Below are 14,536 nucleotides of genomic sequence, written 5' to 3'. Positions count from 1 at the left end.
GCATTTGCATTCCTACAGTTTCTGTACCAGAACCCTTTTGTCTGAATCATCTTTGCCTTAGTGCCCAACTGTTTGTTGACTGTTGCAGCTGTGCGATGAGATGCTCGGCAACAGTCCATAATAATGCTAAATTAGTACTGCTTGAGAGCAGTTTGCGACCCAAAGTAACTATAGCAACTCAAAGTAACTACCTAGTTATTCCAATTGAGATTCATTACAAAGGGTACCCTTATGCCCTGTATTTGGAATTAGGAGACATAAGACCTACTCCTGTTTCTGACTTTAAGCCATTTAATCAGCATTGATGTTAATTTTTTTCATTCATAAAATCAGCAGTGAGGGACGCCTGGGTGGCAAAGCGATTCAGCGTCTGCCTTTGGCCCAGCGAGTGATCCCGGAGTCCCGGGATCAAGTTCCACATCAGGCTCCCTGCAAAGAGCCTGCTTCTCCCTCTGCCTGTGTCTCTGCCTCTCTCTCTCTGTCTCTCATGAATAAATGGATAAAATCTTAAAAAATAAAATAAAATCAGCAGTGAGGTAGTGTTGGACCGCTAATTGCTAATCTTTAAGCTCCTCCCGGGTTTGCAACTTCTAAGAATGCTGCGTGTGCTTTAAAAAAAAAAAAAAAAAAAAGAATCTCTGATGTAGATAAGCATTTGCACTTTGCGGACCTCGGGGGTTTTACTTTTTTAAGCTCTGGAGATAATTGCCAACATCTATTGGGGTTTAACACGTGTCAGCAGTAGCACTGCAACTCTCAGTCTCATTCATCTTGTCCTTCTAACAACCGTAGGAGGGAGGAATTTACCTGTATGTTGACCCGAGTCTCCGCTCATAAGTACAAGTAAGGGTAGAGTCCTCGTTTCTAATATTTCATCAATTCGTGCGCAAATTCTCATTTTGAACATCTCAATGGGGTGCGCCTGTCAAAGTTAAAATAAATGTCTGGAGCACGGGACAAGAATCCGTAAATGGCCTTTCTCAGAACCCTGGGAATTGCTCCCAGGGGCGTACCCAGGGCGGAGCGCCCGCCAGCCGGGGGGCAGGGTGGGGTGGGTGCCGCGCTCGGGCCTAAGCGGACAAACTAGAAAGTTCGGCCAAAGAGTGCAGCAGCCCACGGCGCGGGGCGCACCTCCGCAGCCGCGCCGGCCCGGCCCGGGCTCCCGGTCCCCGCGCGCAGGCAGGTCGGCCTGGCGCCTCGCTGCCGGAACAGTCCATTCGCGGTGGCCTTCGCAGGGTGTTCCCGACGCCGGAGCGCAGACCTGGCTGCCCGCTGCGCAGACGGGGGCGCGCTGCCTTGGGCGGCCACCCCCGCTCCGCTGGTCAGGTGAGCGCAGCCCGGGGAGCCGCGAGTCCTATTGGAGCAGACGGAGGATGCGGGGGGGGGGGGCGGGAGGAGAATGGAGCCCTCGTCCTGACCCGACCGCGGGAGGCAGAGCCAGCAGCCCCGGCGAACCCTGGGGACGCGGGCGAGAGGCAGAACGGCGGCGTGCGAGGGGACCGGCGGGGACCGCGGCGCGCGCGGATGTCGGTGTCCCCAGGGCTAGGTAGGCCGTGGCCGGGGGTGCTGCTGCGAGCATCCCGGGGCTCCGGGGAGGGTGGCGCGCCGCTCGCGCACCTGTTGCTGCGGGCGGAGGCGGAGGCGGAGGCGCCGCGGGCTGAGGCCGTGCGGGGGGGGGGGGGGGCGTGCGGGGGGCGCCCGCGTCCTGCCCGCACTTTCTCCGCGCCCTGCCCGCGCCCTGCCCGCATATTCTCTGCGCCCTTCCCGCGCCCTGCCCGCGCCCTCCCCGCGCTCTGCCCGCGCCCTCCCCGCGCCCTGCCTCGCCCTCCCCGCGCCCTCCCCGCGTCCTGCCTCGTCCTCCCCGCGCCCTGCCCGCGTCCTGCCTCGTCCTCCCCGCGCCCTCCCCGCGTCCTGCCTCGTCCTCCCCGCGCCCTGCCCGCGTCCTGCCTCGCCCTCCCCGCGCCCTTCCCGCGCCCTGTCCGCGCCCTGCCGCGTCCTGCTGCGTCCTCCCCTCACCCTGCTGCGTCCTCCCCGCGCCCTGCCCGCGCCCTGCCGCGCCCTGCCCGCGTCCTCCCCGCGCCCTGCCTGCGTCCTCCACGCGTCCTCCCCAGTCCTGTGCGCGTCCTCCCCAGTCCTGTGCGCGTCCTCCCCGCGTCCTCCCCGCGTCCTGCGTCGTCCTCCCCGCGTCCTGCCTCGCCCTCCCCGCGCCCTGCCCGCGTCCTCCCCGCGCCCTGCCCGCGTCCTCCACATCCTCCCCGCGTCCTCCCCAGTCCTGTGCGCGTCCTCCCCGCGTCCTGCCTCGTCCTCCCCGCGCCCTCCCCGCGTCCTGCCTCGTCCTCCCCGCTCCCTGCCCGCGTCCTGCTCGTGTCCTCTCCACGTCCTCCCTGCATCCTCTCCGCGTCCTACCTGCGCCCTGCCCACGTCCTCTCCACATCCTCCCCGCGTCCTCCCCAGTCCTGCGTCGTCCTCCCCGCGCCCTGCCCGCGTCCTCCACATCCTCCCCGCGTCCTCCCCAGTCCTGTGCGCGTCCTCCCCGCGTCCTCCCCAGTCCTGTGCGCGTCCTCCCCGCGTCCTCCCCAGTCCTGTGCGCGTCCTCCCCGCGTCCTCCCCAGTCCTGTGTGCGTCCTCCCCGCGTCCTCTCCGCGTCCTCCCCGCGTCCTCCCCAGTCCTGTGCGCGTCCTCCCCGCGTCCTCTCCGCGTCCTCTCCGCGTCCTACCCGCGCCCTGCCGGCGACCTCTCCACATCCTCTCCGTCCTCCCCAGTCCTGCAGGGGTCCTCTCCGCGTCTATTCACGCCCTGCCTGCGTCCTCCCGGCGTCCTCCCGAGGTCCTCCCCAGGTCCTGCCTGCCGCCCCTTCCGAAGCAGCCTCCTCTCCAGGAAGGCAACACGGGAGTGAGCGGAGGGGAAACTGGCCTTTCTTCTCTTCTCGGCTCGTTTGAAACCCCAGCCCGAGCTTTAATTTTAAAATGTGTACTTGGAAGATAACCGACCAAGAACAGCGCCCCATAGGTGATAACTAATAATGGGAACGTTGAAATAGACTCAGGGAGGCTTGGGTTCAAAAGTAACCACCGTGTAGAAGAATTTTCAGTAAAATGTTGGTTTCAGGGAGTTTGGAATTGGTCTGGGAGCTGAAGAATAACATACTTTTTAAAAGACCTTAGACATTCTTTAACGTCTTCAAGAATCTGATTTTTTTTTTTCTTAGAATTAAAACTAAGAAACTATGCTAGGACTCATCTTATGGTGCAGTATTAACGTACTCGTTATAACTTTTATTTTAGACTGACTTTTAACATTTCACAAAATCCACAACCTTTAAAAATGTGTGTAATGTGTTTATATGTAAGCTGTGGACTCTTAGAAAGTACTCATACCGACTCTTGAGAGTGCAAAGTAGCCATTAGGATAAAGCTAAAAAAATATACCTTAGGTAATACGGCATTATTTAAAAATTCTTTCTGAAGTTATTACTTTAAGCTACTAAAGTGCTTTTTCTCCTCTCTGTGTATCGTTTATCAAAACACTTAAGGTGGAACAAAAACAAGTAATTAAAAAAAAGATGTTCTAGTTGAGATACAAGTGAACACCAACAATTTATTTTTGGGTGATTTGCTACAGGGAGTACCAAATACTCCCTGAACTGTGACATAATAAAATTTTTTAAATATATGCAGTTAGATACAAGTCCTGGCTTGCAATTAACTTACAGTGACTTTGGACATTCCTCCATTCTTCTATGCCTGACTTTTCCTAATTTACAAAATAAAGGGATTGGACCAAGTGACCCAAAAGACTTATTTCAGGTAGAAGTAGTAAGTCTCAAGATTATAACGTTTTAAAGGAAGTAGCCAACATGTATACACTAAAAATAAGTATGGCTAAATTCTTATCTCCAAGTTATTTTCATGCTAAGTGACGGTAACAGCCACCCCATACTAAATGCCTGTTATTTAATGAATTCTGAGAAGCCCTTTATATAGGTTATTTAACACTTACCATGAGACATAGATTAGTATTATCCCAATTTACAGGTAATGATACTGAGGCATGGAAAGTTTAAGCTCCTTGCAAAAGTTCCCTAGTTATTAAGAGCTGATCAAGGATCTTTCCTGAGGGCTCCAAGCATCTACAGTATACTGAATGTGATGATTAAAAGCTGAAATCACCCATAAACATCAACTAAGAAATCATCTTAGACTAAAATGTAAATCCATAATGAGTTGCAAATTAATTAGGGAACAACATTGAATCTTGATATCGGAAATAGAAATGATGTATCAGTCAACGTTGATTATATTTTAATAACAGCAGTTCTATGCTGTGTACATGTCAAATATCGAATGCCAGTTGTATTCATTGTCAGAAAATGATAATGTGAGAAATGTTTGGAATATAAATACTTTTATGGTAATAAAAGCAATGGTTAGATATAATATGGTAAGGCAGAGGCTAGTGTTAAGCACAGTACTTCACATATCTTTCTACTGCTGGTGTCCTTGCCCATGTTCTACCCAAAGAAAAAGAGTGTTCACAACAGAATTAGCTGTGACTAGACCCTTTTGTTCATGTTCCCACGATGAATGATAATAGTGTACTACATTTATTGAATGCTCACTGTATAGTAGAATTCTAGGCTCTTTAAAAAGAGTAACTTTGTATTTAATCATCAAATACTATTATCCTGATTTGCAGATGAAAAAACTGAGGCAGAAAGATCTATGACCAGGGAGGACCGACAAGGAAAATACATTTTGCCTTAGGTTACCTATATGATCCTTTCATGTTCAGAAAGTCATAGGCTGTGAATACACTGTTGCACTCCTTAAGCACTGGGAGGAAATTTGGAGTTAAACTAGACAACCCCTTTATTTCGTATTTGGGGAAACTGAAACATAGAGGAGTTGAGAGACTTAAAGTCATACATCCTCTTTTTGCATTTATGACTTGAGTCACCTGGATATTCCCATAAACTAATAAGTGAGAAGCATGATAACTGATTAACTTGGTCATTACATGCTTGATATTGACACTCAACCAAAAACTGCCTCATGCTCTTCTTAATATTTCTCCTGCTGTTACTGGAAATTTCAAGGTCTCCCAGTTAGGATACTAAATCTTTGAGGCCAGTGACTATATTATATATTTATCTAGTATCTCCAGAGTTTAGCAAAGTGGCTAATATATTGAATTTGTTACAGGCTTTGTTACCTGTTTATGTTTGGTAAGTCATTATTTTATGCCCTAGGTCCAAAAATCTGCACAAAGCAGGCACTGGTGCAGTCATTACTTTCTTTCATGTAGATAATTTACAGATGCTTTTAAAGCATATTGAGGTCCTTAGATCTTGATTGCTTAATTTGATTATAAAATGTAGTGTGACCATGGTGAGAGAGATCTGGATGGGCATTCCCCTGATTTTGTGGGAAAAGTCCAACAGCTTAGCATTGCATGCAGTTGAATATATATATTTTTCTCTCTCTCTCTGACCTGGAAATAACTTTTTTTCTGATTGTAAAGATAATATACAATCATGTAGGAAATTCAAACAGTACAGGGGAAAGAACCCCCCCCCCCCCAGGAGTCCACTATCCAAAGATTTTGATGACCATCCAGCCAGAAAGATGTCTTTTTTTTTCCCCCCATAACTCTTGCTGAATCAGGGTGAGAGCTGAATTATTTATTCGAACTGTTTCCGATTTAAAGCTCTACTTGGTATTCTTTGACTCCCAGGCAGCTCAAACGTTATACAAATGATGATCCTGTTGCGAAGGGAAGATAATAAGACTCTATCTCCTTCAGCATGATATAGTACAAAAAGTTGATTTCCCTATGCATGCATGCCCGTTTTTTTCCCTTCACAAGGCAGGAGTCAGGGGACAGGAGGCATCTTTGCACGTATGGAGAGTTCCCCAATGTGTCAGGATGTCAGGCCACACAAGAGGCCGCAGCACCCGAGCTCTGTTGCCTTGAAGGAGGTGTGGTAGAGGAGGAGAAGGGTGGAGCTGGGACACAGGAGGCTGTGGTAATACAAAGGCTGTGTTTTCGGATTCCACTGTGACACACTATACACTTTCAAATGTACCAGACCAAGTCCCTCCCCCAGCTGCTGGGCAGGTGGTCATGGGGCCCTTTCTGGTGCAGTGAGGCGTAAGGCTGGCTATACCTCAGAATGAGGGCAGGATGCTGATAGGGCATTTCTCATTCATTTATTCAGGATTCTGAAACCTCAAATGGACTCTTTTTCATATAAAGGGGGGAAATTGGCTGTTGGAATAATTCTCCATAAATGAGTTTTGAACTAATACAAAAATTATTAGGTATAAAGGGAGGCTGGGGTCTCTTTGAGATAGGCAATGATAACTCTTTCCGTGTGCATTTGAATATAATTACATTGAAAATATTAACGTTTTAAAGATCATATTATTTGATTACTTTAATTCAGAAACTTATTTCTTACTCAAAATGCCCTTTTCCTAGGCACGTTTTCTTGATTTGTGCTATATATTTGAACATAGAATTCTTTCATGCCTTACTTTATTAGGGGCTTAACATGGCTTAAATCCAACCATCTGTTCGCATCTTGGCACTTCAGCGCATTGGAGGTGCTGGTAGGGGCTAAATAAATTTCCCACATTTTAAAGGTTAGGGAAAGAGCTACCTTTATGAATAGATTTCAAATGATTCTCAGCAAGACAATAGTGCAGAAGTGGAGTAAAAATGCATTTCATTCTCTGAAGCACAGGGTCCCCTGTCTGTCTTTAGTTTTGCTGAAAGGCAATTAGCATTTCAACTAGCCAATTTGGTTACATGCAATGAAGTACTTGGGTTTATAATTTGCTGCTCTCTGTCTGAGGCAGTTGAGCTCCAGCTCTTATGTAATCCTCTCCAAGTAGCCTTCTCTCCAGCATAGTTATTGTTGCTGGTCTTAAATAACTAATCAACAGAGAGTTTTCCTTGCCTTCAACTGTGGGGTGCCATAAGGCAAGGAAAATGAAATGCCAAGCTAATAAGGGGATGATTGTAATTATTAAATAGTCATTATTGAAATGTGGCACAGGTTGAAAGATGCAGAATGGTTTCAAATAGAATGGCTTCAAAATACAACTTCAAAAAAGGCATTGTGTGGCGTTCTTAATAGTTTATTTCTGCGTGTAGTAGGCAAAGTGAACAGAGGGTATATATGTTCTACAGGGAATTAAGTGAGATGACTCAAAATTAACAGAGCAGAAGCAGTTCTTAATTATTTATATTGACTTTGCACTCTTTCTACAAGAAAGAATTCTGTGGGGAATTTGTGTAAAAGAGAAAAAATATTTTAAGTGTTATAACAGGTGGGCAAGTGCTCTGAAGCACACTGGAAATTATTCAAGGGTTTGTATTTGTGTGCTAATCAAAGATAAGATTTTGTTAGCTTCTTTAGTTATGAATTCTGATAACTAGGTAATATTAATATACTTCTTGCACATACCATATTCTTCTTAAGGAACCACTCTATGTTTTGATAATCCTTTTGTTAGGATAATTGAAATGATATTATCCTTTAATCCACCATGGGGCAGTAATTCAATTTAGCTCATCTTTTTTATGCAACACTGTTTTTGCAAAGTTGTTCCTATGTAATTATTTGGAAATAAAATATTTCTTATTTTTCAAAGAATGTTTCATTGAAAGAAGGCATGATCACGAGAAATGTTTTAGATATAAGCCTGGCAAGTGATCAATATAATTTAAGAACGTATATGAAAAAAATTGCATGACTTTTCTATTTCCAGCCTCTGATATAAAGACAAAGCCGTATCTGCAGCTATAATTAGAGTCATTAGTCTATTATGCAACTAAATTCAGTAGTGTTAATGAACAGGAATGAAATAAAGAAGGCTTACCTGTCCTCTGGCAGACTAGTCAGCTAGAGATGGAAAGTGTTATGGAAAAAGTGGGATTTGATCTGGACTTTGAAGAATGGTGGAGAAGAGGGAGTGGAGAGAGGTAGAGAGGAGAGCCCAAGGAGTAGCTTGGATCAGAGTGCAGAGGGAGGAGTGATCCAGGTGTCTTGTCCCAGATACACATTAGATCAACTTGATTGCAGCTGTTGAAAGAAGAGAAAGAGATGGCTAGAAGTGCAGCGTCAGTTGGATTTATTTTTATTTATTTATTTATTTATTTATTTATTTATTTATTTATTTATGATTTTATTTATTCATGAGAGAGAGAGAGAGAGAGGGAGAGAGGCAGAGATACAGGCAGAGGGAGAAGCAGGCTCCATGCAGGGAGCCAGATGTGGGACTCAATCCTGGATCCTGGGATCAGGCCCTGAAGCAGAGGCAGATGCTCAACAGCTGAGCCACCCAGGAGTTGCCCCCACTTTAAAAGTGTATAATTTGGTTGTATTTGATATATTTACAGAGTTGGACAACTGTTATCACTGTCTATTGCAGAACATTTTTATTACCTCAAAATGAAATTAGGTACTCAGTAACTTTCCCTCCCCATCATCTCCCACCCCAAGTCCCTGGCAACCAATCTGTGTCTCTGCAGATGTGCCTGTTCTGGACATTTCATGTGACTGGAATCATACAGTCTGTGGCCTTTTGTGTCTGCCGCCTTTCACTCACCATAGTGTTTACAAAGTTATCATTCTGTAGCATATATCACTACTTCATTCTGTTTTTGTGGCTGAAGAATATTTCTTTTTATGAATATATGAATATACTGCCTTTATCCATTCATCAATTGATAGACATTTGGGTTGTTTCTAATTTTTGACTATTATATTATGGACACTGATATATAAGTTTTTGTGTGAACATGTGTTTTCAGTTCCGTTGGTTTTATATCTATGAGTGGAATCGCTGGGTCACTTGGGAAAGTGGATACAATAGCCAGGATGCATTCAGGAGAAACTTCTTCCTTTTCTTTTATACCTTCTTTTAAGCTCATGGTTACATTATGGGGCAGATGAATCAGGTATGGCTTGAAGGTTCATCACTTGGAACTTACGTTGCATAGACCTCTGTCAGTTAACTAAGACATTTAAGACAAGATCAGATTGTGAGAAAACAAGAGTTTGCAGCCAATGATTTTTCTTTTTTTTTTTTCCCTTATTTATTTATTTATTTATTTAGGCCAGTGACTTTTCCCTCACCACTGGCTATAGATTGTCCTAAGAAGGAATTATGCTCCAGGCTGACATAGTAATTGATCTATGTTGGATATGCTAATGTCAGAAATATGATTGGATGTTATCTGATGCACACTGAACTCAATTCTCTGATGACTTCTGTGTTTTCTTTAGGGATTCATCTAAAGGATATTGGTTGAACTACCAAAATGAGAAAAAAATTATTTTTTGCTTCTAAGTCAGATTACAGAAGGTTTAAAATGTTGTTTTGTTAATGAGGGCAATTCAATAAATCAGTTAATTGAGAATTGGGCTTTAAGTAAAAGACAAGTCCAGTTCACTTATGTATAGTGTATTAGATCTCGGTAATTCTGGTTTGTGTGTGTGTGTGTGTGTGTGCATTTATGCATTTGTTTATCTGAAACCTTAACTAATTTCCTGAAAGAGTCTGGTGTATTTTATAAAGTGAACAAATATGAACAAACAAATTTCAACAAATTTGTTTAATTTCGGTGGAGGCAAAATATTTTAAGGTTTTTGAAAAAAAACTAAAAAATATATTTGCTTAGTATCTTGTGATTTGCAACATAGATCCATATGAATTAATTCATGTAATCTTAACCACATGCTTGTAAGTTATTAACTTTTACTTTATAGATAGAAAGAAGAATTATGGACAACCCAGGTGGCTCAGCGGTTTATGCCGCCTTCAGCCCAGGACATGATCCTGGAGACCTGGGATCTAGTCCCATGTTGGGCTTCCTGCATGGAGCCTGCTTCTCCCTCTGCCTGGGTCTCTGCCTCTCTCTCTCTCTCAATCTGTCTCTCATGAATAAATAAGTAAAATCTTAAAACAAATTATAGAAGTCAACAAAATTTATTAAAAACAGGAACAAGCTCAAGTCTTCGATTTAATGACCAAAAGTTGTCCACTCATTAATAATCATGGTAATATCATAATCTATTATTTTTTGATGGCTCACAAAAATATTAATTGTTAATTTTAAAATGAATTGACTTATCTTAAATTTCCTGATATAAATAGATCTGATATAAATCAATTAGCATTACATTGGAAAACTCACTATAATAAAAATATTTCCAAACTTCAATCAAGAAAGACTTCACTTCTTTTGAACATTATAAATAATGTTATAAATAATTAGAGATAATCTTTGAATACCATTACAACCAATTTGATCCTGAGTGGCAGTTTTACATAATAATTTAAGTACCTTTCTTGGAGAAAGTCAGCAAACTCAGGAAATTGTTCTTGTTTTTAGGTGATTAGAATGCCCTAACTTTTGTAAGTCAGTGCTATATGTACTACTTGAGACCTCGAAATAATATAATTAAAGAATTTCCAGAAGCTGTTTTAGCTTAGAGGATTTTATTTCATCTTCTTTAATTTGTCACTAATATTCATGAGTGCTGTGATATTGGGGGTTGGCCATTCATTCATTCATTCAGTGTTTACTGAAGCACTCTTAACCACGCTTAGTTGGTGATTTCTACTTTTACATTTTATCGTAGCTACTGACCTCAAAATTCAGATTTTATAGTGATTTTTAACATTTTAAAATCCCAACCATTTCATTGGCACCATGTTTCTAAATCTTATAAATCTTCTTAACCCTACTCTTCTAGGCAGCTAACACCTTTTCCCTCCCTCCCCAGCTCATTTCGACACAGGAGATGAATTTAAGCATGGAGAGAGTTAGGGCTGCATATTTGCCTTTTTTCATTGCTTCTACTCTTATTAAAGTATCATGTCAGCCACAAATAAAATCTATGCTGAGAACTAATTACTTTGCAAAATGGAAAATCACTGTGAGTGTGAAATTCTACATAATATGACCATTCTTATTACATCATTAAGCATTGAGTATAGGGCTGATGTCTTTAGTACACCATGTAGTGAGTAGGCTGCCAATAAGAGGCTGGGTTTGGTTATAGAAGAAAATAAGATGTGCATTTTTCATTTAATGACTTTTTATATGATAGGATGTTTAGATATAGTGACTTTTAAAATTGTCTTTCCTACAAGATCTTTCCTAGCAAGATTCCTTTGTTAATAGAGAATATTAATCTAGTATTTAGTTAAGAGCATGGGATCTGGACCTTGAGCGCTTAGATTTGTATCCTGGCTTTGGATTTTTGAGGTCTAATCTTAACAAATGTATGTATGTACGTATGTATTTATTTGAGATTTATTTATTTATTCATGAGAGACACAGAGAGAGGCAGAGACACAGGCAGAGGGAGAAGCAGGCTTCCTGCAGGGAGCCCGATGCGGGACCGGATCCTGGATTCCATGAGCCAAAGGCAGACACTGAGCCACCTAGGTGTCCCTTAACAAATATGTTTAATCTGTATGTTAGGCTCCTCATCAGAAAATGAGCATATTAATAGTACCTATCTTATATTTTAAATGGTTGGTATGAGGATCAAAGAAGTTTTTTTTATTGGAGTTTGATTTGCCAACATATAGCATAACACCCAGTGCTCATCCCGTCCAGTGTGCCCCTCAAGGCCCGTCACCCATTCACCTCATCCCCCTGCCCGTCTCCCCTTCTACTACCCCTTGTTCGTTTCCCAGAGTTAGGTGTCTCTCATGTTCCATCACCCTCTCTGATATTTCCCACTCATTTTCTCTCCTTTCCCCTTTAATCCCTTTCACTATTTTTTATATTCCTCGAATGAGTGAAACCATAGAATGTCCTTCTCTGATTGGCTTACTTTACTCAGCGTAATACCCTCCAGTTCCATCCACATCGAAGCAAATGGTGGGTATTTGTCGTTTCTAATGGCTGAGGAATATTCCATTGTATACATAAACCACATCTTCTTTATCCATTCATCTGTCGATGGACACTGAGGCTCTTTCCACAGTTTGGCTATTGTGGACATTGCTGCTATGAACATTGGGGTGCAGGTGTCCTGCTGTGTCACTGCATCTGTATCTTTGGGGTAAATCTCCAGTAGTGCAATTGCTGGGTGGTAGGGCAGCTCTATTTTTAATTCTTTGAGGAACTTCCACACAGTTTTCCAGAGTGGCTGCACCAGTTCACATTCCCACCAACAGTGCAAGAGGGTTCCCCTGTCTCCACAGAGGATCAAAGAAGTTAACACATGTAGAGGAATTAGAATAGCCTAGCTTTTAGCTATTAGCTAATATTTTCACACATGAAACCCAAATTTTTGATGATTAGAATATATGAAGGATAACCTAACCTCTTCCTTTGCTCCTTTTGCCTCCTCTAGATTCCTGAAGAGGATTTAAATTTACCTTGAAGCTACTAGATCTCAAGCATCAGCTCCTAACATTTCTTTTCTTACTTTTATTTTGGATAAAATAAAAACTGATCATCTGTCACACAAACCCCACTAACATGTTAATTTTATGATATAAATTCTTTTGGATCCTTAGCACATTAATCTCGTAGTCTTTTTATTTTTATTTTTTTAAAGATTTATTTATTTGTTCATGATAGACAGAGAGAGAGAGAGAGAGAGAGAGAGAGAGAGAGAGAGAGAGGCAGAGACACAGGCAGAGGGAGAAGCAGGCTCCATGCTGGGAGCCTGATGCAGGACTCGATCCCAGGTCTCCAGGATCACGCCCTGGGCTGAAGGCAGGCGCTAAACTGCTGAGCCACCCAGGGATCCCCATCTTTTTATTTTCTAATATAGGTACTTCCTTAGAGAAGTCTCCCTAAACTCTTTGATCAGGTTTTACATCATCAGTTTTTGATGCTGAATAATTGCTGCTTTGATGATAATGATGATGATAATAGTAATAATTATTGTTGCTTTAACTCATGAGCCTTTCTAAAGCCTTTATTTTTTTAAAGAAGATTTTATTTATTTATTAGAGAGACAGGGAGAGAGGGAGTAGGGGGTAAGGGAGAGAGGCAAGCAGACTCCCTGCCAAGGGCGGGGCGACAGGGAGCTTGGTTTCAGGATCCTGAGATCATGACCTGAGCTGAAGCCAAGAGTTGGGTACTTAACTGACTGAGCCACCCAGAGCCCCTCTTTCTAAGGCCTTTTAAAAAGTTTCCAAATGATGCTGCTTTATTTTTATCTTTTTAAAAAATATTATTATTTTTTTAAGATTTTATTTACTTATTCATAGAGACACACAGAGAGAGAGAGGCAGAGATACAGGCAGAGGGAGAAGCAGGCTCCATGCAGGGAGCCCGACGTGGGACCTGATCCCGGGTCTCCAGGATCACGCCCTGGGCTGCAGGCGGCTCTATAAACCTCTGCCACCAGGGCTGCCCTATTTTTGTCTTTTGATATTGTTAATTTATAAATGAATTTTATTGTATTCAGAATGCAAGCACTAGATGCTATCCAGTTTTTGGAATTTGTTGTCAATTTTTATTAACCTTTCCTCTGTGCTCAAAATAGCATTGTATTCTTTGGTTATTGAGGTATATTCTGTATGCCCATCAGATGAAGCTTAATATAACTGTGGGGTTCATGCCCTCCATATTCTTCCTAATTTTTATGTACTTGACATATTAAGTACAGAAAAAAGGGAGAGAGAATACTAAAGTCCCTCACTTCTCTTTGGTGTTCTAGCAGTTTTTTAAAAATATATTTTGAAGCTCTCTTTTAGCTTGTCTCCTAAGTTGACATTTTTTTTATTGTGTACTGCCTTTGTATGCTTTTTGCCTTGAGTCTATTTTGTCTGTAACAGACGTCAATAGCATTTCAGTGGCATTTGCATGTTATCTCATGAACTTCAGAAAGAAGGAAATGATCCCAGGAAGGTGTAAGATACAAGGAATGTTGACTGAAGTCGAGAATGAACATTTGGATAAACAAAGAATACTCATGATTAAATTTTATAATTCTAATGTTACATATTGAGAGTTAAGTAAAATAAGATAGAGCTTATATTGTAAAATTAGCATGTTAGTGGGGTTTGTGTGACAGATGATCAGTTTTGAATATTGTAAGATCCTTTTATTGTTTAGTAGTAAGGTGAAGATACTTATCCTTTTATTGTTCAGTAGTAAAGTGAAGATATTTAACTCTAAACGTTTAAAGGTTTATAAGGCAAAAATGAAATCTCTCAGAGAACAAGCACATCAGTCCCAAGCACAGTGAAGGGAAGCAAGAGCAGAAAAAACTGCATAAGAGCAGGGCAAAAAGCACAAATAGAATGGCAGAGAAGGATCTAAATAGAAGACTAATTATAATACGTGACTATAAATTAAACTCCTCAGTAAGAGCACAGAGACTATCAGAGAGGACCAAAAATAATAGAAATCAATTACATGTTTATAAGGGACACATGTTAGACAAAAGGATACAGAAAGATTGAAAGCAAGAGGCTGCAAAGAGACATAACAGGCTCTAACAATTTTTGTGTTTAATTTTGTACACTCTTACTTGAAGAGTAGCCCC

General features: G+C 42.4%; 1 protein-coding gene across 1 annotated transcript in view; it reads left to right on the top strand.

Moving 5' to 3' along the window:
- Positions 1–1,121: 1,121 nt before the first annotated feature.
- Positions 1,122–14,536, top strand: part of ADGRV1 (adhesion G protein-coupled receptor V1) — a 529,718-nt gene continuing 516,303 nt past the window's right edge. Inside the window, exon 1 of the mRNA XM_025992909.2 lies at positions 1,122–1,326. The gene's annotated coding sequence lies outside the window, so the exon portion shown is untranslated. The remainder of the gene's footprint in view (positions 1,327–14,536) is intronic.

This window comes from Vulpes vulpes, chromosome 14 (genome assembly GCF_048418805.1).
Source record: "Vulpes vulpes isolate BD-2025 chromosome 14, VulVul3, whole genome shotgun sequence".
Classification (NCBI taxonomy): Eukaryota; Metazoa; Chordata; class Mammalia; order Carnivora; family Canidae; genus Vulpes; species Vulpes vulpes.
The sequence above is the reverse complement of the archived record's forward strand: the minus strand, read 5'-3'. Positions and strand labels throughout refer to the sequence as shown.